Genomic DNA, 24,954 nt, shown 5'->3' on the forward strand with positions numbered 1-24,954 from the left:
TAGCCGCCCGATGGGGCTCCGGAGGCGACAACGGAGGCGGAGGCGCAGGCGGAGGGGGAGGGGCTCGGGATCCAGCAGCCGCGACGGGCCAGACGCAGATCTGAACTCGGAGCGACGGCCGGGCTCTTGGGAGAGGCGGAGGCGGTGGAGAAAGAGAGAGAGAGAGAGAGCGTCTTCTCCCCCACGAGAGCAGGTAAAGAAGGCCTCCAAAATTGAAAAGAGGAGAGAGAAAGTGTTTTAAGCGGGATTTCAACTTTTCACCCGTCCCTCCAATTTTTCTTCTTTTTTTTTCCACATCAAGTGACACGTGTCACTTTCTTAATGGAACAGATACGCCACGTAGGATAACTACGTGGCAGTATGTTACTACTGAATATTTTCTCCCAAAAGGGGGGTCAGCATGGGGTTTCAAAGTTGACTCCATGAGTTCTTTAAAGATGGCCCCCACCCCTCCAAACAAAGAAGCGAAGACAAGACGTGATATATCGTATCTAACCCAAGGAAAGCAAGTACAATGTACAATACGATCGTGAAGATATCTTCACGATATCTAGAATATTTTGTTACTATCTATAGTAACAATACGATCGTGAAGATATCCTAGATATTTTTGTGATTAATTATAATTAATTATGTAATATTTTGTTACTGTAAATAGTTGACCTGTAAAGCCTAAAAATAGGCTAATGTGCTCCTTATTCTATTTTACTCTCTTCAACATTATTCTTAACTCACTTGTTACGCAAGCAATGTGAATTCAATACGCATACTCTCCCTCTCTCTCTCACGTACACACACAACCCCCATTTTTCTCCCGTGCTAAGGGTACGCAACATGTGTGTGGATGTGTATATTAAGCTGAGCTTGCCCCGCCACCTTAAATCATCCCTTGTCTGATCCTCATCGAAAGTTAGCGAGAGAGCGGAAGGGAGAGTGAGAGAGAGAGAGAGAGAAAGAGAGAAAGAGCCAGGGTTCTTCTTCTTCTGGTTTTTGCCCTTGAAGAGTGGATTCTCTTGGTTGGAGGTGAAATGGCTGGCCATCATCCGTGGACCATCACATTGGAATCCTAGGTAAAAGACAAATAGAAATCAGAAGAGCTTTTCACCTTCATCTTTATGTGCTTCTGTTTCACCGGTTTTATCCCGCTGAAAATCTTTCACCGAACGTTGCGTTTCGGATTTTATTAGAGGGGACTCGGGTCTTGAATCAAGCTCGGACAGAGAATGTCAAATGCGTTTATTAAGCCCAACTTATATCTTACAACTTGACTTGATAATACACCAAACTCGACAATACTAACAATGGGATGGCAACTTGCAAATACCGAGACCAAGCTATGTCGGAATCTAATCAACGACACAACTAATATGCGACATTACCATTCAAGGTACGCTAGAATCTAATCAATGACGTAACTTGAGAGAATATGGCTGGAATCTAATCAACAGCTATATTCCAAGCACAACGCCGGAATTTAATCGACGACGCTGAACTGATGGCACAACATTGGAATTTAATCAACAATGCTGAACCTGATAAAGACTCTCGCCGGAATTGAATCTACGACGTAGAATCTGAAAGTTGCAACTAAAACTACTCCTAATGCGCTAAGAGTAAGGCTAGATAAAAGATGTGTTGTATTGTTCGCGAAGGTCCCTCTACGTCGGAAATCCTTGGGTATTTATAGAGCAGCTTGATAACTGTTGACCGACCACTTCTCCTTGAAAGTCGTTTTCCACTTCCTTACGTTTCGCGCTTTAACCGCTTCCTGACTTATCGATGTTGCTTACGCTCCTTGGGCATCACGTAATAGCTGATTTTCTTTCATGTGTCTCTTTATTTCTTGCTATTTCTTGAGTGTCCTTCTCTAACTTCCTTGATCTTCACGCCCACGGTCATATCTTCACCTTTTGACACATGTAAATGAATTTTTCACCATGTGTCGCCATGCATTTAATCCATGATTTCAGACTTATCGACATCATGTGCAAAACTCGTGATTTTGGATTTGTCGACGTTACGTGCAAAGCTCGTGATCTTGGATTTGTCGACATCACGTGCAAAGCTCGTGATCTTGAATTTGTCGACACTTCTATGACGTGTCCTGTCGATAACTACCTCAAGTCTTCCCAATGCCTCTAGGCCTGACTCATGGCCTTTTCCGGATTTATGCCATGTGGGCTGTACTTTATATCCTTTGTGACTTGTAACCGGCCCACTCCCACCAGGAGTAATTTTGAGTGTCAACATATGCCCCATTTTAAAAGGAATAAATTTGAATTTATTTCTTTTAAAGATGTACCTTGTCTGTGTACGAATCCCTAGGCGATAATCATGCTTTTCTGTCCCTTGACGTCCTTTCGAGCAGTCCATACAAATTCTTCATCCAATATCCTTTGGACACATCACCTTGTATCTTCTTCGAACAGCTGTGACTTTTCAAATCGTCTTCTTCATCCTGCATTCTTGTAAAAGCTTCGTTTCACCGCCGCGTCTTCTTCTTTAAACCCTAAAAATCCTTTCTTGAACCCTTTTCCGATCTTGATCCATAATTTCTTATGGCGTCCAAAAAGTCCGAATATTCGGCCAGCGACTACATCGCGGCTTTTGACAAGTTTAAAGAAGATCCGCGCGCTGGTAATTATTTTTTTCATTTACTGAAAGCTGTCGAGGATGAATACAACTGTTTCTCTCTGGCCCCAGCTTCATGGACCATCTCAATATTCCCGTGAATCTCAAATTCCATTTTCCGTATAAGCACAGTGAGACTTTGGCACTGCAACATTCTTCTATTACGGATGTGTGGTCCACCAGGTCTTCTCAATTTCGAAGTTTCCCCTCTTACGAAGAGAATTTTCACAAATGGTTTATTCGCTTGAAGGCTGACCAAGAAACTCAACTTTTATGGACAGCTACCGGGATCGACATCGCTCTTGAGGTCAGTATGTCATCTTATGACCTAGAACGTGGGTTATTGGGCTCCGCCATCACTTTCTGGTCCTCTTCCAGCAACTGTTTCTTTTTTCCTTTGGGGACACATGTCCATCACTATGCTCGATGTATTTGTCATAGCGGGTTTTGAATTGGTTGGTCATGTTGTCGAGGATTTGCTTGTACTGTCCACTCCTTTTATCTCTGAAGATGCTCTGGCATACAGCAATTTCTTGTCTCGATTTCATCGAACTTCGGGTCCAGTTACCCAGGACGAGCGTCTCTTTTTCTTGCTCTTTTGGCTATCAAAATACGTGTTTTTTAGTCCCGCCCTTAAAGTTTGCAAATACTATATGCAAATTGCCGCAGCCTTAGCCACGGGACAACGCCTCGCATTGGCCCCTCTTGTTCTTGCAGTTTTATATAGAGGCTTTACTCACGCCTCTCGGGCAATGAAGTTCGGGGATTCTGGAACCATCTCGTGCGCTTTTTGGATACTTCAAGCATGGATGGCTTTATATTTCCCTTCCCTTTTTAGTAAAGGTGATCGTCATTTTCCCCATCTGTCTCTGCAAGGGTATAGAAGACCTGTACCTTTACCTCTGGGCTGTCGATTGCTGAACCGTGCCCCTCGACATATTGCTTCTCAAGCGCCTCCTTTTATCTTCTATCTTCGAACCTTTCTCGAACTGAATCATGATCAAGTCATTTTCTTTAAATATGGCTATGGAGCATTTGATTATTTATTCGATCCGGCTCGATTCAACCTCTATAGGCCTTTCTGGACTTGTGCTTTGTCTGCAGTAGATCTTCCCATATGGACTTCATTACAGGGTCGATTCTATCCCGGGTTTGAGGTGTATTCTCCACAATACTGTGCCAGGCAATTTGGACTCTGGCAAGCAATTCCCATGCCAATTCCTTATTCAATGGGCTTCTCGGAAGGAACTAAGAAGAAAGAATACTCCCTCAAGAATCGAAGCCCACTTCTCTATTGTATTGAAATTGTTAACATAATGCGCACCCATTACAGTGCAGACCTCCCTAATGGTTTCAAAGCCCGTCCAGGACACCTTGCTGAATGGCAAACTTGGTGGTATTCCTTTGCATTTGAAAGTGCATACGAAGAGGCCCTTCAGTCCGCGATTGGTCGTGTGAAGCGGAATGGTTCTAAGAAACCGATTACCCAAGGTATAGACACCACCACTCTACGTTCCTATTCTGTTTTAATCCGGTGCATCTCCTAACTTTCCATTTCTTAACTCAAAAATAGAAGAAGACTCTGACATAGAGGGTGTCGATGCTGCAGAAAATCCTACTGATGGTAAATCTCTATCTTTCTTCCTCTGTGTCAGATCACTTTATCCTCTCCTTTATATTAGTTTGTTACTTATAAGGTCTTTCTCCCCTTTGGATCGTCTCTGGACTAAACCAAGAAGAAACGTTGGAAGAAATTGTATCATTGCTGAAAAGGAAAAGGAAGAGATCTTCTCCTCCTTCTCCAAGAAAGAAGTCCAGCACTTTATCTGTCGAACCATCTGCTGAGCCGGTTACACGCAATGTGGCTTCTTTATAACCCGTTACTTCTTTTGATAAGAGTCAAAGAGATAGTATCTCTGTTCCCACAATCCAGAATCCTGTTACCGCCTTGGCATCTACTGGTCTTCATTCTGTCAAGCGGGTCAGCAACATTTCAATTCCATCGACTGGCATTTCTAGCACAACACCGGCCGCAACCGCTTGGTGTCTTCCGACCCCTCTGTTACCAACTCAATGGCATCCCGAGCACAGCTCTTCATTCAGCCTAGTTCATCCACTATTGTGACCCCTGGTAAACTTTTGTTTTGGCTGGCGTATTCTGCTTGTCTTGTTTATTGGATTTATTTATTCTCCTTTTCTTTCTAGTTAAACCAGCAATTGTTCCTACTTCTCCACTTGTCCGAACTGCTCCAATTCTTGACTCCACTATAGGAACCACTGTCACTCTTAATCTGGTTGGACGCGAGACAGCTATGCCCGAGACATGTACGTGTCTTTCAAACATTACGTTGTCTTCAATTCTTAGCTAACCCTGATACTGAGATATCATTTCGGTTTTATAGCGTGTGGTCCATCGACAAGTATCATGGTTCAACGGACCACTATTCCAGCCACTGTGGTCAATCCTTCCACAGTCTCACCGTCGACATCCACTCCAATGCTCGTAGCCTCGGCTCTCGCGATTAATTCTGCTGAGGCCTTATCGTCGACGCCTGTCTCATCAACTCCTGACCATCAGTCGGCTGCCGCCTATATGGGCAAGGCAATGGACACTATAAACAAAGCTGAATTTATTTTGGCATTTAATCCATATGACTTGTCGCCTCATTCCGGTCAATCAAGACTGGCCATTATCAAGAAGAAGATGGAATTGATGCGCTTTTTAGACTTCTCTATAGGAGGATTTGCGAGAATGTCATATGATGCCATAGCCTTAGAGCAATTCAAACTCCTCATTGAGCGTCTTGGGAATGACAATGCTGAAGTTGGATCTATACTTCCTTCGGTACTCAGGGAACGACTCAAGGTTTTCTTCCAAGAATTTCAGACTATGTTCAATAAGTACCAACAACTCTTGGACCACGTACAAGAGGTGGCCATTCCTACAGAAATACATGAAGAGCCAGCTAACATTATGAAGGAGGCTAGTGAGACAGTAAACACTCGTCGCGAGTCTCTTCGGGTTATTATGGACGAAGTATGTGTCCTTGTCGAGAAGGAAAGGCATCTTATGGCGGTCCTCGAAGAGACTCGTCGACGGCGAGAGATGAAGCTTCGTCAACAGGCAGAAGTCGAGCAAGAACTACGTCATCATGTCGGCGTTCTGAAGGGCTTGAAACAACAGGAGCACATGCGAGTATTGAACTCTGCAATGGAACAACGTCAGAATAGAAACGCATGTATTTCAGAGATGAGTAGACTAGAATCTCAATTGTCTTTGCTCCAACGAGGGGTTCACGACTTTTTGTCGGAAAGACCTTCTTCTCCTCAATAAAATACTCTTATTTTCATTGAGTGTCCTACGTGTACCACGATTATTCATAACCAATTTTGATAATGGATCCCGAGCCTTGCGCCTTCGTTCATGTGCACGTTACCAATTAGTGGGCCTAACTCATCGGCCAAATAGACTAGTATAAATACCTAATAGCCGTTGCCAAGCTTCATCACTCGGCCCATCACAATGGCTAACTTTTCTTTTTCCTCAATCAATGCTCAAGCTGTCCTTTGCCTGAATTGTTTTGAGAACCTTCGGAGTTTTGAACGACAAGGGCGCCTCTCCCTATCCTTTATGGATTACGATGCGAAAGCTTGTCACGTGATCCTAGGCCCGTATCTCAAATCAACACCTCCACCATCCATCTTCACCGAGCATTTTCCACGTCATTATAAGGAGGCTCTTCCCATAAGTCGAACCCGACTTAGTATCTCCACTTGGGCATCACCAAATTCTCATTTCAACTCGTATTCGTGCTATGACGAACAATTCTCTCGGTGGTACCAAAGGATGAAACCAGAGATGTCTAGCAACTGGAAAGCGGCAAAGATAGAAGATGCCTTGTCACTAAGCTGTCTTTCCATAGATCCCGTGGAATATGGGCTTATCGGAACTCTTTGCTGTCTCTGGTCGCCATCGACTAATTGCTTTTTCCTGCCCCCTGGTCCGATAACCATCACTTTGCTCGATATATGGTCACTGACTGGCCTATCACATTTTCTGGAATTTTATAATCAGAAGTCGTGGTCATGTCCAGATTTTTATGGTATCTCTTTCCTTGATCTCTCATTTCATGACTTCATCAAGGAGTTTAGCAAGCCAGACGGCCAATAACTCCTCAAGAACATGTTGCATTCCTGTTTTGTTGGTTCTGTCGATATATCTTTTGTACTACTTCCATATCATATGGGTTTGTGGACATTGTATACGCCCTTACTCAGGGTGTTGATGTGGGGTTAGGTCGAATGGCTTTGTCTGCCTTGTATAAAGGCCTGACCGATGCACAATCTTCATTGTTTAGTGCGCATCCTGACCCTTTCATCGGTCCACTGTGGATATTGCATGGTTGGGTTCGATCATATTTCCCTCATCTATTCACGTCTTACAGTTCTACGCCCGTCGACTGGTGTGATGCACATAAGCAACCTATAGAGACTGCTTTTGGCCCCTGGAAGTTTTGTAGCATTTTCCTCCAGCCAATTGGAGGGCTTCCGGTCTTGGAGTACTTCCTGGGTATTCTGCTTATCCTGAAGGACTTCATTTTTCATAGGTTTGGCGTAAACTTCGTGTGTGACCCATCGACTGTTCAACATGACACCTTAATATTTTGGGCAAGCATCCTTGTTCCCACCGATCTTCCACTGGAATTCACTTTTGGAGGAAGGTTTTCTATTGGCTTCGAGGCATACAACCCTCATTACTGTGCCCGTCAATTTGGATTGGTGCAAGGTATTCCCATGCCAATTATCTACTCGATGAACTTCCCTTATCCTTTGTCTCCAAGGAATGATGCTCTGTCATGCTACAATGAGGTTGCCAAATATATCCTGAGACGGTTCAAGCTTGTCGATAATTTCAACACTCCATATGGTTCAATGTCATTTAATCAATGGTGGGATGAATATAAGGTCTTGATTTTTCCTGAAGACCTGGATTTAGCCTTGTCGAGGATAACCCTGCTCCCAATGGGATTGTTACATCCTTTCAAGAGGTTTCCTATGTCCGATATGCCCTTATCTCCGAGCACGCCATCATTATCTTTCTCCGATACGGATGAATTTTTAAGCGAATTGATGGACGAAGTGAGTTCTACCATGGATCATCCTTCCCTTAAAATTCCTCAGGTTAACAACATTCGAGTTATTGGGGGTAAACGTCCTTTGGTAGGCAACTTTTTTCCCTCTGCTAATCATGATGAAATTCGCTCGAAGGGAGCTCAATTTTGTGAGCTCTTAAAGGAAGGGTACGACGTTATTTGTGATGTCACAGAGTTCGCAAGCAAAGTCAGGTCCTTGCTTGACTATCTGACCAATTTACCTTACCCTTTACCTTGTCGAGCTCTAGACTTTGCTCTTCATGAATTCTCTGATTCATTCGATGTAACTATGAAGGCTTTCAAGGCAGGGCTTGAATATGTTAATGACGTCGAGGACAAAGAGAAGACCTTGAGTCTCAAAGAAGAAGAGCTGGATGGGGCCCGTAAGGTCTTTGAGGCATTCCGCATTAATGAAAACATTTCTTTGTCGACACTCTTTGATCAAAGTAAGGTCATATTAGACCTCGAAGCGACCGTGAAACAACTGAGCACTGAAGTGGAGGACAGCCAAGCCAGAAAGGACGAAATTCTGGAATTAAACTGTGATCGAGAAGTTCAACTTCACAGCTTCATCCTAGGCCTTGAATAACATTTCATTTAATTTACAGCTAGCACCATCTTTCCTTTCTTTTCCATGTCATTAATGCTGATAATAGCACTGCCGTAAATATCTTTATTGCTCGGCTTTCTCTTTTCTTTGAATATTATCTGAATAATCATAGTCTGCGCCTGCTTTGATGATCTGCATGGTATTATTGACCAAACTACCTTTTCTTTATGCTCTCGAAAAGACGTCTGTGTACAACCTTCTGCACTTGCATTTAATGAATCAGTACGATACGTAATCAATCTATATCGGTGTAATTCGCTTCTGCCGTCATATGGGCATACACCTGAGTAATAGTTAAATCCCATCGGTACACGTGTAAACCATCGAACGGCTGGGAGTAATCATCGGCACGTTTTTCCCCAAATCTTGCTTCGTGACCTTCAAGGAATAAATACCCATTACTCGCAACGTTCCAATCCCTGTATCTTGGGCTGATCAAACAGATGCGAACGTGCCAACCGAGATATTCGTCACGTCAGTTGATCTTCTCATACCGATTCGTGAAGATTTGGGACTCCAGTCGCGGGCTATAAATAGTAGGCCTATTGTGATCAAGACTTCACCACTCGACTTTGAATTTTAACTCCTCATTTTCTAAAGAAATTTCCTTTCTTATACCCTGCTCATCGACGATGGAATCCAGTGCGTCGTCACCAACCTTGAGTGCTCGCCAGTTCAAGGCCTTGTAGAAAGAGATTATCTCTTACCTGAGCCTGACCTACGCCGTCCTGGTCATCAAGCCCCAGGCAGTGGCCAAGATCGAGAAGCTGATTCGCAAAGGGAGGCCTGAAGACTTGCCTTCCGATCACCCTTTCCTTGCTGACTATGAGGAATTTATGACCGTTTTCGAGCACGGGGTGTCCCAGTTCCAAGCCAATGGGAGGGCCATCACCACATACCTCGTTACGGAACACTTGTCCGAGAGCCTCAAGGAGGAGATCGAGCATGCTGATATAGTGTACAACACACTCTCTAACGTGCAGGGCCAACTCTACTCCTCCCGAGAGCATCTTGACAAATATCGGGAGCCGATTGTTGAACGGATCCAGGAGGCGGAGAAAAGACTGAGGCGAGGAGTTCCTTGCCCCGAAAAGGATGAAATCGAGATTGAACTCTCGATGGATTCCCGTTGTGAAATTTTCGTCAACTCCGCTTCCACATCCTTGGGCACAATGGCCAAGAAGTCGGATGAACTGGTGGAGTCCCACCTTGAGCTTATCCAAGGGCTTAATAAACGGCTGTCGAACCTGGAGGAGATGCTCTCCAAACTCGAGGAGGCCAAGGAGCAGGCTGAAGTGGCGAATCGGCGCCTGGAGGACTGGATGCAGCACTTCGTGGCCCGTTTTAGAGAACATGTCGGTCTCGGCCTGGGGAAGTGAAAGCGGCTGGCGGATCTGGATTCAGAAGGAAGGAAGGAAGGAGAAGAAGAAGAAGAAAGAAGGAGAAGAAGAAAGGAAGGGAGAGAAAGAAGGAAGAAAACCAAAAAAAATGTTTTTTTTTTAGTTAATCTGTCTTTTGTTTGTGAATGAAGCTGAACTTATTCAGAATCTTCAGTCTCTTTTTCTTCCATGTCTCGCATCTCCTATATAGTAGGATAATACTTCTTCAAATATTTGCCATTGATAGCACGGAGAAATTCCTTTCCGTCGATATCCATTAATCGATAAGCATTTCCGACAAATGCCTCGGTTACCATGAATGGTCCTTCCCAAGTTGGTGACCATTTACCAAACTTTTCACTGTCCAGACTCGTTGGCAAAATGGTCTTCCAGACTAGGTTGCCAATTTCAAACTGTTTATGCTTTACATGCTTATTATATGCTTTGGCAACTCTATCTTTCTAGAGGATCAACTTTTCCAAGGCAATCACCCTGTTTTCTCCTAATTCATCAATGTTGGCGTACATTAACTCATCATATTCCTCCTTGGCCAAGTTGTTTTGGAGTCTGACTCGTAGGGATTGAACCGTAACTTCAACAGAGAGAACTGCCTCTTGTCCGTAAGTGAGCATATATGGGCTAGTCCCTGTAGCAGTCTTCTTAGATGTTCTATAAGCCCATAATACAGTCGACAACAAGACATCCCACTCTCTGGGATTATCCTCCAGGTGTCGTTTGATTAGTGCGATGATGGCTTTATTGGAGGCTTCAGCCCGACCATTGGCTTGGGCATAATAAGGAGTTGAATGAATCATCTTGATGCCTCTAGACTTGGTGAAACTAATCACCTCTTGTCCAGTAAAAACCGTGTCTTGGTCCGTAGTTATAGATTTTGGAATGCCAAATCGATGGATAATACGCTCATCAATGAACTCTTTCACTGTTTTTTGTGTTATACTCTTATACGAGGCCGCTTCAACCCACTTGGTAAAATAATCGGTGGCAACCAAATTCTTGTCGTCCCAAACATTTGAGCAATAGCCCATCTACAGTCTTACGATATAACTCGTCTCCAATCATCAAATAGTTAAAAGCTTTTCTTTTGAAATTTTTATCAGTAGAGACTTGGTTGTCAAGATACTCTATAAATGGAGTTCTCCAATCTTGGGTTGCTACTTCATCAACAGTCGTGTTGTCGACAAGAGTTTCTGTCGATTGTGTAAACATAACTCTATTGTTCATCGACGGTAGAACCTTGGTCTGGGTAATAATATGGTCAACAAGCTCTTTTGATATTTTATAACCGGAAGCCATTTGTGCTAAATCATTGGCCTCCGCGTTACGCTCTCTTTTAATATGGATCAATTCAAAGTCGTCAAAGTGATCTAGGAGCTCTTTGGCCAGTGAATAATAAGATATAATATTCTCATTAAGACACTGGTACTCCCCAGATAATTGCTTTATCACCAATTGAGAATCCCCTATAACTTTGACGAAACGTATTTTCATGTTGGCTAAGATGTTTAAGCCAACAATTAAGGCCTCTTATTCGGCCTGATTATTGGAACATTCAAAATTCATTTTGAACATAAGTTTCGTTTTCTGTCCATGAGGGGATATTATCATGATCCTAGCCCCAGCAGACCCAGAGATACTGGATCCATCGAAGTAAAGCTGCCATGGGACCACATGAACGTATCCCTCACAACTTTCATCTCGTGCTCCAGGATATTCCGTAATGAAATCTGCTATGGCTTGTCCTTTTGTCACGCCCTGAACCCCATCGGGCACGCGACACCCTTACCTCGTCGATTAGTGCGACGTCCCAGGAATGTCGCCGACCTCAAATCGCCATCAGAGATTTACAACCACAGCGGATACTAACAATTAATCCTTGACAAATAAAACTGGGGAGAATAGGGAGAATACACATATTTCTTTTCCCATTGCCAAACTTAGACCATAATATTTACGGTTACAAAGCCACCACATATGCAATTACCCCAAAAACTACCAGCCACTAAATATACAGGTACACCCCAAACTACATCTACAAATACTGCGGAAGTGTGCTTAATCCAGGTGAAGTTATCGCCCATCGGAAACTCTGCAACGTCCAACTCGGTGTGTACGGGTACCCCAAAACGCTCTGGTGGCTGCGGTGGAGGATTCATGGTTCCTGTCGGGGTTCTGAAAATGTTGGTTGAAACAACCATGAGAACACTTCTCAGCAAGTTCACCCCTAAACCCCACCTAGGTTATCACGTACCTCCAGACAATTTCACAAAACACAATCACTCACCGACACCACATAATCACATAGCAGGCACATCGACACAATCGCAAGCATGCACAAATTTTCATGTCATGCACTCATTCCGTTCTCATCATGTCTCATTCACGTTCCTCGCCAGTGACCCGCGTACACGTACACGCCTCAGGTGCACTGCGACCTCGTTCTCATCATATCCCATTCACATTCCTCGCCAGTGATCCGCGTACACGTACACGCCTCAGGTACACTGCGACCTCGTTCTCATCATATCCCATTCACATTCCTCGCCAGTGACCTGCGTACACGTACACGCCTCAGGTACACTGCGACCTCTTTTCACATCACTTCCAGGCCCGCGTAAACGTACACGCCTCAGGCCATGTTTCTTGCCCGCGTAAACGTACACGCCTCAGGCTCAACATCTACCACCTACTGCGCAACCCGCGTAGAAGTTCACGCCTCAGGCTGGCAGTCTTTCGGTAATACCGGGCATCGTCCCGCGTAAACGTACACGCCTCAGGACGGCACAATTTTCCACAATCACGCGTCATGCCACATTTCTTTCTCACACAGGCACATGCTCAACATGTATTTACCAAACACAACTGGCCAATCACACGTGGCCCGTGCACGCATCAATTACACACAATCCCATGCTCACTCAGCATTCAACACGGCCAATAATAATAATTAAAATAATCTGGCCCACGCGTGCACCCAACAACCATAATTAACTCAACCAATCGCACAATCACACATTTAATTTCACCATCCCAACTCAATTATATTCCAAACGCACAATAAACACAGAAATTGCTATTTTTCTCTAACCAAAAGACGTCAAATTGATTCCGGTCCTTCACGGGACTTTCTCACCATAAATTCTCGGTTCTAAAAATCCAACTTGCGTCCCGATCGGCCCATCACGGCCCAGTGAACAGTAGACCACAGCCACTGTTATTTTCTAATTTCCAATAAATAATGCCTGAATTAAATCCCAAGGCCCACCATAAAATTTTCACTCCCTATTCATGCAATTCCACACCTAACTTTTACCAGATTTCGTCCAAAAATCGCCCGTCGATACCTGACGTCCTAAATTGGGTTTAGAGCGCGACTTACCCGCGTTCTAGACTATCGCGGCTAGAACGGAAAGCGGCGGCACTTAATCGGGAACGGCGGCGACGACGTACGGCTCTCGGGTGGCGGCGATCGGCTTGGGTGGCGACGGCGCGGCTTGGGCGGTGGCCGGTGGGGCTCACGGTCAAAGGGAGGACCGAAAAGGAAGAGAGAGAGAACGGCGGGATGGGGGGTGGCGTGGTGCGGTTTGGCAAGCGGACGGCGGCGGCTTGCGGGCGTGACCGGCGATCGGCAGTCCGGCGGCAAAGGGAGAGAGAGAGAGAGAGTATACGGTGGAGGGGGAGGAGCTCACGGCAAGGGGGGAAATTTCACGGGGAAAGGGGGAAGAGAGAGAAAGGGGGTCAAGGGCTTATCATCTAATTTTGACCACATTTTTGGCAATTTACCAAAATGCCCTTTACCCTTAAAGCTTGTCCTTTAATAAATCCTAGGGGTATTTTGGTCACTTTCTCCGTTTCTTGTCCAAATCAAATTTTTCCGAAGGAATTGAGCGCACCAAAAATTCATACATGTCACGTGCAACGTCGTCCTAACATTCCGGCGTGACTTCCTAATTTTTCGGTGTCCAAATTGGGCTGAATTAAATAATTCAATTCTATTAAACGTAACTCGAGCGTTTCTCAAGCTAAAGGGTGGCTTGTTGGGGAATTTCGCTTATTCGACCCGTGACTGACACTAAATCGAGTCACGTGCAATTTATTCAGACCGTCACGACTTCGGTTGTCAATAAAATCGCGAGGATCAATTACTAGATTCGTGGGGCACGATCGTTTGGTATAGGTTTAGGACCGTTCGTCAATTCATTTCGTGGTCCAGCGGTATCAAACGCGATCCACTACTGTGACAGTGGCGAACTGACCCCTGACTATCTTTAGATCGGCCAACAGTGGCTCAAAATATCACCTCGACGATTTAATGGTCGAAAGTCAATCCACGATCGAATTTTCTTTAGTCGTACGAATTTAACTCCCCGATTAGCCTTTCCCTAATGGTTAGCATCCCAGGAATGATCAGTTCCGGGCGAGAACTAACTACGAGCACATTCATAAAACTCAGTATTTTATAAATCCCAAATGGACTATTTTTCAGGATGTCACACATGTTATTTCTTTAAGTGGTACATAGACCAAATTTATTTCGATCAAAGCAAATGCCCATTTGGCAATTCGCCCTTTAACAATAGGCCGAGTCAACATGTACTTAATCGCGTCTATTTTACATATCATATGTACCGTAGTCGGCAACATATAATGACGTAATTTTGTACATGCATAAAACAATGACAAGCATAACTTATCAATTGCAGTGTATCTTGTTTTAGGATCATTCAACATCCGACTCAAATAATACATCGCTTGCTCTTTGCCTTCACTATTCTCCTACGCCAGCATACATCCGATGGTAGTATCGGTAGCGGCCAGGTATAATTTCAATGGTTGACCCGCTCTTGGCGGCATCAATACTGGCGGATTAACCAAGTACCACTTGACTTGGTCAAAAGCATGTTGATGTTTGTCTTCCCATACGAACTCTTCTTGACTTTTCAACTTCAACAATGGGGAAAACACCTCAATTTTTCCTGACAGGTTAGCGATGAATCGACGCAAGAAATTTATCTTTCCTAAAATCATCTGAAGTTGCTTTTTGGTTGTGGGAGGCGGCAGTTCTAAGATGGCCTTAGCTTTATTCTTATCGATTTCAGTTCTTCTTTGATTAATGAGGAACCCTAAGAAGTTACCAGCCCTTACTCCAAAAGCACATTTCATTGGATTCATTTTCAGGTCAAATTTCTGCATCCTAATAAAAGCTTGTTCTAAATAATTTAAATGACATACCTGGTCTGATTTGACAATAATATCATCGATGTAGACTTCCATAAAGTCCCCAATCATGTCATGAAAGACGAAGTTCATGGCTCTCTGATAAGTTGCCCCTGCATTCTTTAATCCAAATGGCATGACGAGCCATTCAAAGGTGCCAATAGCCCCGGGGCACTTGATTGCAGTTTTATGGACATCCTCTTTAGCGATGAATATTTGATTGTAGCCTGAATGACCATCTATTAATGACATAATTTCATTTCCAGAAGCCGAATCCACTAACATATCCGCCATTGGCATTTGGTACTCATCCTTGGGTATGGCTGTGTTTAAGTCTCGGAAATCGATGCAGACACGTAACCTCCCGTTCTTTTTCTTTACCGGGACTATGTTAGATAACCATTCGACATACCATGCTGTCCTAATAAATCCAGCTATTAGTAATCGCTCCACTTCTACTTTTACTTTAAGGATAACCTCCGGGGCGAACCGTCTGGGTGGCTGTTGATGAGGCATGAACCCCTTTTTTATGGGCAGTCGATGTTCGACGACGTCTCTGCTTAATCCTTGCATTTCTCTATAGTCCCAGGCAAAACAATCCCCGTACTTCTTCAAGAGTCTCACTAACTGGGCTTTGAAGTCATCATCGATCAACGAACTTACGTAAATAGGTAGATGTTCATTACCTAGCCCAAGGTTGACCTCTTGTAACGGGTCTTGAGCTTAAATTGACTTTTCAATTTCTTTTATGGGTGACTCTTCAAATTCAAGGATTCCATCGACAGCTTCTATGGATTGTTCTGCGAGCTGGGCCCGATAGGCCGAGTACCTTTCAATGAGGTCTTTTGACAATATAAGGTTCTCCATGGACAACCTTATTTAATTGTGCTGCCAGTTAACTCTTCGAGACCCACTCAACGATCCCTTTGTCGAAACGGCAGAATGCAATACTATTGGGGTCAACGAGAGGTGGCTTACTGATGGATATACTGTCTTCCAGTGCCAATTGGCGAGTTGAAGATGCATGTGCGTAGGTTGTCTGTGAATTGGTGTTTGCTTTGACGTATTCTACCTTATCCCCATTCCAAAATGCTAGCATTTGATGGAGAGTTGATGGTACGCATTGATTACCATGGATCCAATCTCGGCCCAATAGTAAATTGTAAGATCCATCTGCATCAACCATACAAAAGGACGTCCTGGAAGTCTTGGTGCCAACGGTTAAGTCAGCAATGAAAATTCCTTTAACTTCGGAGACTTCTCCAGTAAAGTCGGACAATTGGATGTTCGATGGAATAATCTCCTCGTCACGCCTTCCCAGTTTCTTGTAGAAACGATATGGGATGAGATTCAGTGTAAATCCCCCGTCCACTAACACTCGAGACACTGGTCGGCCATTAACTTTTGCGTTGATATTCAGAGCCCTTAAATGGTTTGAACCCTTGGGTGGAGGTTTCTCGAATTCAACCACTTCCTCTATATCAAAGTGAAATTCTGCTTTCTCTTTCTTTTCCATTGTAACTTCTGCCGGATGATCTGGCTCCACCGTCATAACCCGAAGGTTCGATGGAAGGCATACTCGAACCATGCAATAACTCAACAACGAGATTGATCTTGACAATTGTTGTGGTTCATACCGCGTAGGCTCAACGTCTTGCTTTGGTGAAGATTGCTGAGGTCGACCAGATGTCGACGCTTGAATTCCTGGTTTTCTTTTCCAGACTAAGTTTCCACGCTTAGGATACTTTGGCTTGACCTCTTGTTCTGCGATCAAGGTTGGTTTAACCTGCTTGATGTGAACTTGATTTACTTGTTGTTGGAGCTGATACTCTTTTCTTTTCCTCTGCATTCTCCTTTTTTGAGTCCGCGTCAAGTTTGAGCTGCGATTCTGAGTTCGGCGGGCCTCATACCATTGACCTACAATTGGGTCTCTTGGCACTTTCAGAGTTTGTCGACTTGGTGGATGAGGGTCTGTGTAAAGATTCTCTCGATCAGGGAAGTTAGAACCCCATCCACTTGGCTCAATCTTCCTATTGTATGAAGGTGGTGGAGCATAACTAACATAATAATCAAATTTATCACTAGGCTCTCCTAAAGTACCAATAGTCGGATCACCTTCTTCGTACCTTTGCTTGAATAACTTAATAGTCGTATTACAGCTTCGACGGCCTCTATGATGATCAACACCCCTAGAAGGAGTTTGTTCATCATATGAATCAGTGAGGACCAAGTCGCAGAATCCGTCGACAACTTCACTAGGCGGATGTCTTCGACTGTTGGAGTAATGTTTCTCTTGTTCCAACAGTCGTTTACACTTTTCGCAAAAACGATACGGCTGATGCCCCCTGGTCTTTGTCCTTAATGACACCATCCCTGCCATTACAGGAAAAGGATCGACATCAACTTCCATCGGGGGCTTGCCTTTGTCCTCAGAGAATTTTATCTTCCCTTGCCTAATAGCTTCCTGGACGTTTCTTTTAAATACAAGGCAGTCATTGGTGGCATGGCTCCATGAATGATGCCATTTACAATACTTCTTTCCCGCTAATTCTTCTTTGGTGGGTAAAACCTGACCCTCCGTCAGTCTGATCTATCCATCGGCTAATAATAAGTCAAATATTTCCTATGTCTTATTGATATCGAAAGAATAAAAAATGGGTTCCTTAGCCTTGGACATGAGGTTGGATTTTTCTTTAACCCTTGCTGGCTTTAGAGCCTGGCAGATGTATAGCTTATCAATCACCATTTTAGCGAGAGCCACATCTGCTATATCTGCTGATTCACTTTCATCCTCGCTCTCGTCAGCATCAGCCCAACGAACTTCACCCCGTCGACCATACCTTTTGTCTTTTTCCTGAAGGAGACTTTCATGCTTAGTAGCTATGGTTGACAACTGGAACAGATCTGAATATGGTTGTCCAACCATTCTTTCTCGGATTTCAAACTTCAGTCCATTAAAAGCGAGGTCCGCAAAAGTCTTTTCAGGTAAATGGACTAAACACTTATTCCTTGCCCTTTTAAACTTGGAAACGAATTGATCGACAGATTCATTAGCTAACTATCTCATGGTCGAGAGATCAGCTACCGACAAATCCGGCACAGCCCTTTGAAATTGGTAATGAAATAACCTTTCAATTTGTTCCCATGATGTAACCGAATTTGCAGATAAAGCAGTATACTAGGTAAACGTGGTTTTTGACAAGGATAAGGGAAATAACCTCAACTTCCAATAATCAGCATGAGCCACATCACCACATTGAGCCAGAAAATGATTAACATGTTCAAAAGTGGACTGATCTTCCTCTCCAGTGAATAATGTAAATTCTGGCATTTTAAAACCCCTTGGATATGGTATAGTATCCATCCAATTAGGATATGGTTTTCTATAAACGTTTGGGAGGTATCCCATATTATGGCCATATCCCCTCATCACAGGGTCCACTACTAACTGATTTCGTACTTGACCCACGACGGGCGCAGGAGCTACAACATAATTAGGTGGCAATGGCTGGTTCAGATTTTGATGAGGTAATTAGTAGAATGGCTGCTGTGGTAACTGTGGCTGTTGTTGATGTTGTGGCTGCATTAGCTGTGGTATGTTGTGAGCAATCATATGTGGGTTAACTGGTGGGTTTAACTGTGTTGGCAATGGTTGCTTGACTTCAACATTTGGACCCATAGGGGGTGAAAAATGCTGATTTACGTTAGGCACTGCAGGCTGGGGTGCCTGACGTTATGGTTGAATGTTTATCTGTTAGATCTGTTCTTACCCCCTAGGCAAGGGTGTTGCAAGATTATGAACATCTAGGACTATAGGTGGAGGATTTACCTGGATCACAGGAGGGGCTTGCACCTGAGTAACCTGATGTCCTCTTTGGAGGTTTTCATCGATCACCGACTGTCGAGCAATTCCTTCATTTGGGTCCGCGCTAGCATGAGGAAATCCCTCGCTGGGTGCTATTGGCAAGGTTTCTCCCCTTGGTAATATTCGAATGGGTGGGATCGTAGACGTACTTTGCATCATTGTTCCAAACTGTATTGCAGGACCTCCCAATGTTGACGGAGATCCTGTTCTCAGTTGGGTCGGTGCGATGGACCCTCCATGTTGACCTTGCGTGCATTCATGATAAGTGTTAATGATCAAAGGCCTAACCACTTCAGTCATACGCCTTACCACATAATCAGCGAACTCGTTCTGAGTTTCTTCAATAGTCCGCCTCATGGTAGAAAGTGTAACTGGTGTGAGCTCAGTTTGCCTTCTATCTTCAACACGCTGCCTCGACATATCTATGACCTCCTCTCGAGATTGGTTAGCAACCTCGGTATGAAGAAGTTGAGCGGATGATGTCTCAGCACGGGTATTATCTTCCGCCATCGATGCAGCTTGCTCGTCAGTAGTATTATCCAAGTTGGTTCTACTCCGGGTGCGTGGCATAGCACTCTCTCTTCTTAACTCAATAAATGTCCCACCGAGCGTGCCAAAAAGATGTTTCACCGATTTTATCCCGCTGAAAATCTTTCACCGAACGTTGCGTTTCGGATTTTATTAGAGGAGACTCGGGTCTTGAATCAAGCTCGGACAGAGAATGTCAAATGCGTTTATTAAGCCCAATTTATATCTTACAACTTGACTCGATAATACACCAAACTCGACAATACTAACAATGGGATGACAACTTGCAAATACCGAGACCAAGCTATGTCGGAATCTAATCAACGACACAACTAATATGCGACATTACCATTCAAGGTACGCCAGAATCTAATCAATGACGTAACTTGAGAGAATATGGCTGGAATCTAATCAACAACTATATTCCAAGCACAACGCCGGAATTTAATCGACGACGCTGAACTGATGGCACAACATTGAAATTTAATCAACAATGCTGAATCTGATAAAGACTCTTGCCGGAATTGAATCTACGACGTAGAATCTGAAAGTTGCAACTAAAACTACTCCTAATGCACTAAGAGTAAGGCTAGATAAAAGATGTGTTGTATTATTCGCGAAGGTCCCTCTACGTTGGAAATCCTTGAGTATTTATAGAGCAGCTTGATAACTGTTGACCGACCACTTCTCCTTAAAAGTCGTTTTTCACTTCCTTACGTTTCGCGTTTTAACCGCTTCCTGACTTATCGATGTTACTTACGCTCCTTGGGCATCACGTAATAGCTGATTTTCTTCCATGTGTCTCTTTATTTCTTGCTATTTCCTAAGTGTCATTCTCTAACTTCCTTGATCATCACACCCACGGTCATATCTTCACTTTTTGACACATGTAAATGAATTTTTCACCACGTGTCGCCATGTATTTAATCCATGATTTCAGACTTATCAACATCACGTGCAAAACTCGTGATTTTGGATTTGTCGACATTACGTGCAAAGCTCGTGCTCTTGGATTTGTCGACGTCACGTGCAAAGCTCGTGATCTTGGATTTGTCGACGTCACGTGCAAAGCTCGTGATCTTGGATTTGTCGACGTCACGTGCAAAGCTCGTGATCTTGAATTTGTCGACATCACGTGCAAAGCTCGTGATCTTGAATTTGTCGACGTCACGTGCAAAGCTCGTGATCTTGAATTTATCGACGTCACGTGCAAAGCTCGTGATTTTGGACTTGTCGACACTTCTATGACGTGTCCTGTCGATAACTACCTCAAGTCTTCCCAATGCCTCTGGGCCTGACTCACAGCCTTTTTCGGATTTATGCCATGTGGGTCGTACTTTATATCCTTTGTGACTTGTAACCGGCCCACTCCCACCAGGGGTAATTTTGAGTGTCAACAACACCATTTCAATGATGCATCCGAAGGAGCTAGTGGTGATGAGAAGGGTCGAGTTTCCTTTGATGAATGCGTAGTAAAGCCAAACCATGGAGCTGAATAGAGCAACCAAATAGGGTACCGACTGGAAAACCTCGATCGCTTTCTCCCTGTAGATTCTGTAAAATGTCGGTCTGTAATAAAAGATAAAGAAGCAGAATTAGCAGTTATTATATCAGGATCAGACGACCATCTACGTGAAGGAATTATGATTACTTACACTGGAATGGTGTTGTTGACACTCAAAATTACCCCTGGTGGGAGTGGGCCGGTTACAAGTCACAAAGGATATAAAGTACGGCCCACATGGCATAAATCCGGAAAAGGCCGTGAGTCAGGCCTAGAGGCATTGGGAAGACTTGAGGTAGTTATCGACAGGACACGTCATAGAAGTGTCGACAAGTCCAAAATCACGAGCTTTGCACGTGACGTCGACAAATTCAAGATCACGAGCTTTGCACGTGACGTCGACAAATCCAAGAGCACGAGCTTTGCACGTAATGTCGACAAATCCAAAATCACGAGTTTTGCACGTGATGTTGATAAGTCTGAAATCATGGATTAAATACATGGCGACACGTGGTGAAAAATTCATTTACATGTGTCAAAAGGTGAAGATATGATCGTGGGCGTGACGATCAAGGAAGTTAGAGAATGACACTTAGGAAATAGCAAGAAATAAAGAGACACATGGAAGAAAATCAGCTATTACGTGATGCCCAAGGAGCGTAAGCAACATTGATAAGTCAGGAAGCGGTTAAAGCGCGAAACGTAAGGAAGTAGAAAATGACTTTCAAGGAGAAGTGGTCGGTCAACAGTTATCAAGCTGCTCTATAAATACTCAAGGATTTCCGACGTAGAGGGACCTTCGCGAACAATACAACACATCTTTTATCTAGCCTTACTCTTAGCACATTAGGAGTAGTTTTAGTTGCAACTTTCAGATTCTACGTCGTAGATTCAATTCCGGCGAGAGTCTTATCAGGTTTAGCATTGTTGATTAAATTCCAATGTTGTGCCATCAGTTCAGCGTCGTCGATTAAATTCCGGCGTTGTGCTTGGAATATAGCTGTTGATTAGATTCCAGCCATATTCTCTCAAGTTACGTCATTGATTAGATTCTGGCGTACCTTGAATGGTAATGTCGCATATTAGTTGTGTCGTTGATTAGATTCCACATAGCTTGGTCTCGATATTTGCAAGTTATCATCTCATTGTTAGTGTTGTCGAGTTTGGTGTATTATCGAGTCAAGTTGTAAGATATAAATTGGGCTTAATAAACGAATTTGACATTCTCTGTCCGAGCTTGATTCAAGACCCGAGTCTCCTCTAATAAAATCCGAAACGCAACATTCGGTGAAAGATTTTCAGCGGGATAAAACCAGTGAAACGGTGTACATCGCTATATACATTGCTTATGCGCCGAGAGCTGCGAGGGTACGTCCTGATTGTTAGACAATACAAGCTAATATTTCGATCAATAAATTCCAGTGATAGCTCTTTTCCCCTTATTTTTTTTCTAACAACTCTGTTTGTTTTGTCTAACTTAATTATCTTGATTATTGCAGAACTCCACGATTAAGCTCTTTCTTGTGATGAACTTGGGATTATTCTCTCTCCTAATTCTCATCACACGCATCATTCCAAACGCTCATACACGTACCAAGGTGTCGGGATGGATCTGCGCGACGATTTCCGTGTGCGTCTTCGCAGCCCCGTTAAGCGTTGTGGTGGGCACTCAATCTTTCTTTTCCCAAATTCTCATATTTAACCATGGAAAACGCATTGTAACTTTCTTTTTTCGGCCTATTCTGGTGTCCAGGCATGAGTTATACGGACGAAGAGTGTGGAGTTCATGCCCTTCTATCTATCGTTCTTTCTAACGGCGAGTGCCGTCATGTGGTTCAGCTATGGTTTCTTCAGAAAGGACTGGTACATTATGGTAAGTGATCTCCATTTTCGAAAGATTAAATTAACGATTGTATAGGATTACTTTCATTTGCATTAAGTGTATGTTCTATCATAATATGCATTGGTGTAATGTAGATCCAATTAGTTTCTTCAGCATCACTTTTGGGTTCTGCTGCATTTGATACGAAAAATGTTGCGTTGGCACGTCGATTTCGTGGACTAAGACTAAATAAATTTTCAAGAAAAGCTAATAAGAGCATATGCGGGTCCCATGTCCATAGACATCCCAACACGAGAATGTCTAACAAAGAATGTTCTTGACATGGACATGCAGATACCGAACATCCCGGGCTTTGTCTTGGGACTATGTCAAATGGCGGTGTACGGGTACTTCAGAAACAAAGAGAAGCTCCCACAACACGCCGCCAACATGGTCTCCGACGTCCACCCAGTCACCGTCGAAATCCCGCCCCCCGTCGACGGCGGAGAAGCCCGTGCGGATGAGCAGTAGCCGGAGGGCGCCACGGATTTGGGGTTTAATATGTAGAGTTATTAGCTAGCGTGGGTCGAACTTAATATGTAAAGTTCTGGCGATGACCTCTGAGCGATAGAATATTTGGCGATGTTAATAGCGTATTGTCTGTGGCAGACATTGTTCTTTATGGTTCTGCTCTGAGCAGGGTTTCCGATAAATTTGCCGTCTGATTCAGCTGCGTATCTTCCTCTTTAAATTTAGCTTCTGATCGAGAACCATCGTTGCGTCCATTTTCACATCACAAAAAAAATGCATGCTTTATCGTTCCGAGCTTACCAAAAAGCTTCTTGTCTGCAACAATTGACGTCTCAATCATATGGAGGAAGTCGCATGGATAATACTCATCTTGCGTAGGAAGAAAGGGAGTAAAAAATCTATTGACTTTGCCACCTTCTGAATCTCTTTTGAATTTGCAGAATCAGATTCAGTGATGCTTCGCGCTAAAATCCTCTCCTTTAATTTGTGGGTTCATTCTGGAGGTTGTAGATTCAGTATTATCGTGTTGCTTCTTATGGAAACTGGATGCTTACGTTGACAGAATCATTGTTATCTCTTGCTTTAGATGTTTCGTTTCTTCTCTTGCTCTAGGTTTCACAGGGTTCTTCTCATTCTCGTTATCCTAACTTTTTAATGATGATTCCAATTTCCTTACCTAATGCATGTGGAGAGGGCATTTTGCGTGTATCCTTGGGAACTAGTTGAACGAATGTTCGAATGCCCATATTATAAAAGAAAAAGAAAATAATTTCCACTGGGAGGTGATTGCCTATCAGTGCCGAGTTTTTGCCTCTGTGTTTTCATGTGAATGTTTGGGTTCTAGTCACAAATGTTTCAAACGGAAATACTCCTGATAATGTTATCTTAACAATCATATTCACTCTTTACAATCTAACACAACTGCTCACTAAAAGCGGAAGTGCTGTACACCTTACTTTGCAGCGTATCGCTTGAGAGCATGGCCTCATATTGGTGGATACAAAGTATGAACTCGGGAAGGCTGAGGACAGTTCCATTCTTTTGATAGATGAGGTTTACTTTTCCTCCTTCCGTTTCCCTCTCTTGTATGCACCAACACATTGGCAGTGTTTCCTTCTGACTATATCAGAATAGGGTATTATATCATGACAGAGTGTTATTTTTTTTTTGGCTTGGAAGTACAGGTGCATACTCCTGACTCAATTAGATATAGGATAGCGCAGTCTTATGATGAACGGTTTCAAAATGGTCTTGAGCCTGAAAATGTCGACAAGGTACGCGATATTGTCCCTGGTTCTGGTCTTTTTTACAGTTATGGGGTGCAGAAGCTAAGGCATGTGCTGTGCTGCTGCGAAAGGGTGGCTGAAGGGTTGAATAGCAATTTCCTTGGATGTTCTATGGCTGGATCATTTTAATGTCTTCATTTGTCCTCTTGAAATGTTCCTGCAGTATCTGAACTTATTCTCAATCTGTAGGAGTTCTTGAGGCTATGGTTCAAAGATCATTGCAATCCCTAGGAAGATGAGGTACTTAACTTGAGGAAGTACCATTGGATTTTCTTACGTTTATACTTGACAGGAGATTGTTTATCTAATCTTGCTTGGTTTAAAGACTGCTCAAGTAAAATTACAAACATGATGGTTCTGGTTCTCTTGACGTCCCCTAATGTACTGTCTCCAGACTTTCAATGTGAGCC

The 24,954-nt window shown here is 43.6% G+C and overlaps 1 long non-coding RNA gene and 1 pseudogene across 1 annotated transcript; both read left to right on the forward strand.

Moving 5' to 3' along the window:
* Positions 1-18,512: 18,512 nt before the first annotated feature.
* Positions 18,513-23,258, forward strand: LOC115687553 (bidirectional sugar transporter SWEET15-like; annotated as a pseudogene).
* Positions 23,259-23,920: 662 nt separating this feature from the next.
* On the forward strand, positions 23,921-24,789 carry LOC130134971 (uncharacterized). Its single transcript, XR_008814468.1, has 3 exons — positions 23,921-24,311; positions 24,443-24,532; positions 24,734-24,789. It is a non-coding gene; the product is annotated as an uncharacterized LOC130134971 (long non-coding RNA).
* Positions 24,790-24,954: the final 165 nt, after the last annotated feature.

Source organism: Syzygium oleosum, unplaced genomic scaffold (genome assembly GCF_021117445.2).
Source record: "Syzygium oleosum isolate NSW1041296 unplaced genomic scaffold, Sole_v2.1 Sole_v2.25, whole genome shotgun sequence".
In the NCBI taxonomy this organism is placed as follows: Eukaryota; Viridiplantae; Streptophyta; class Magnoliopsida; order Myrtales; family Myrtaceae; genus Syzygium; species Syzygium oleosum.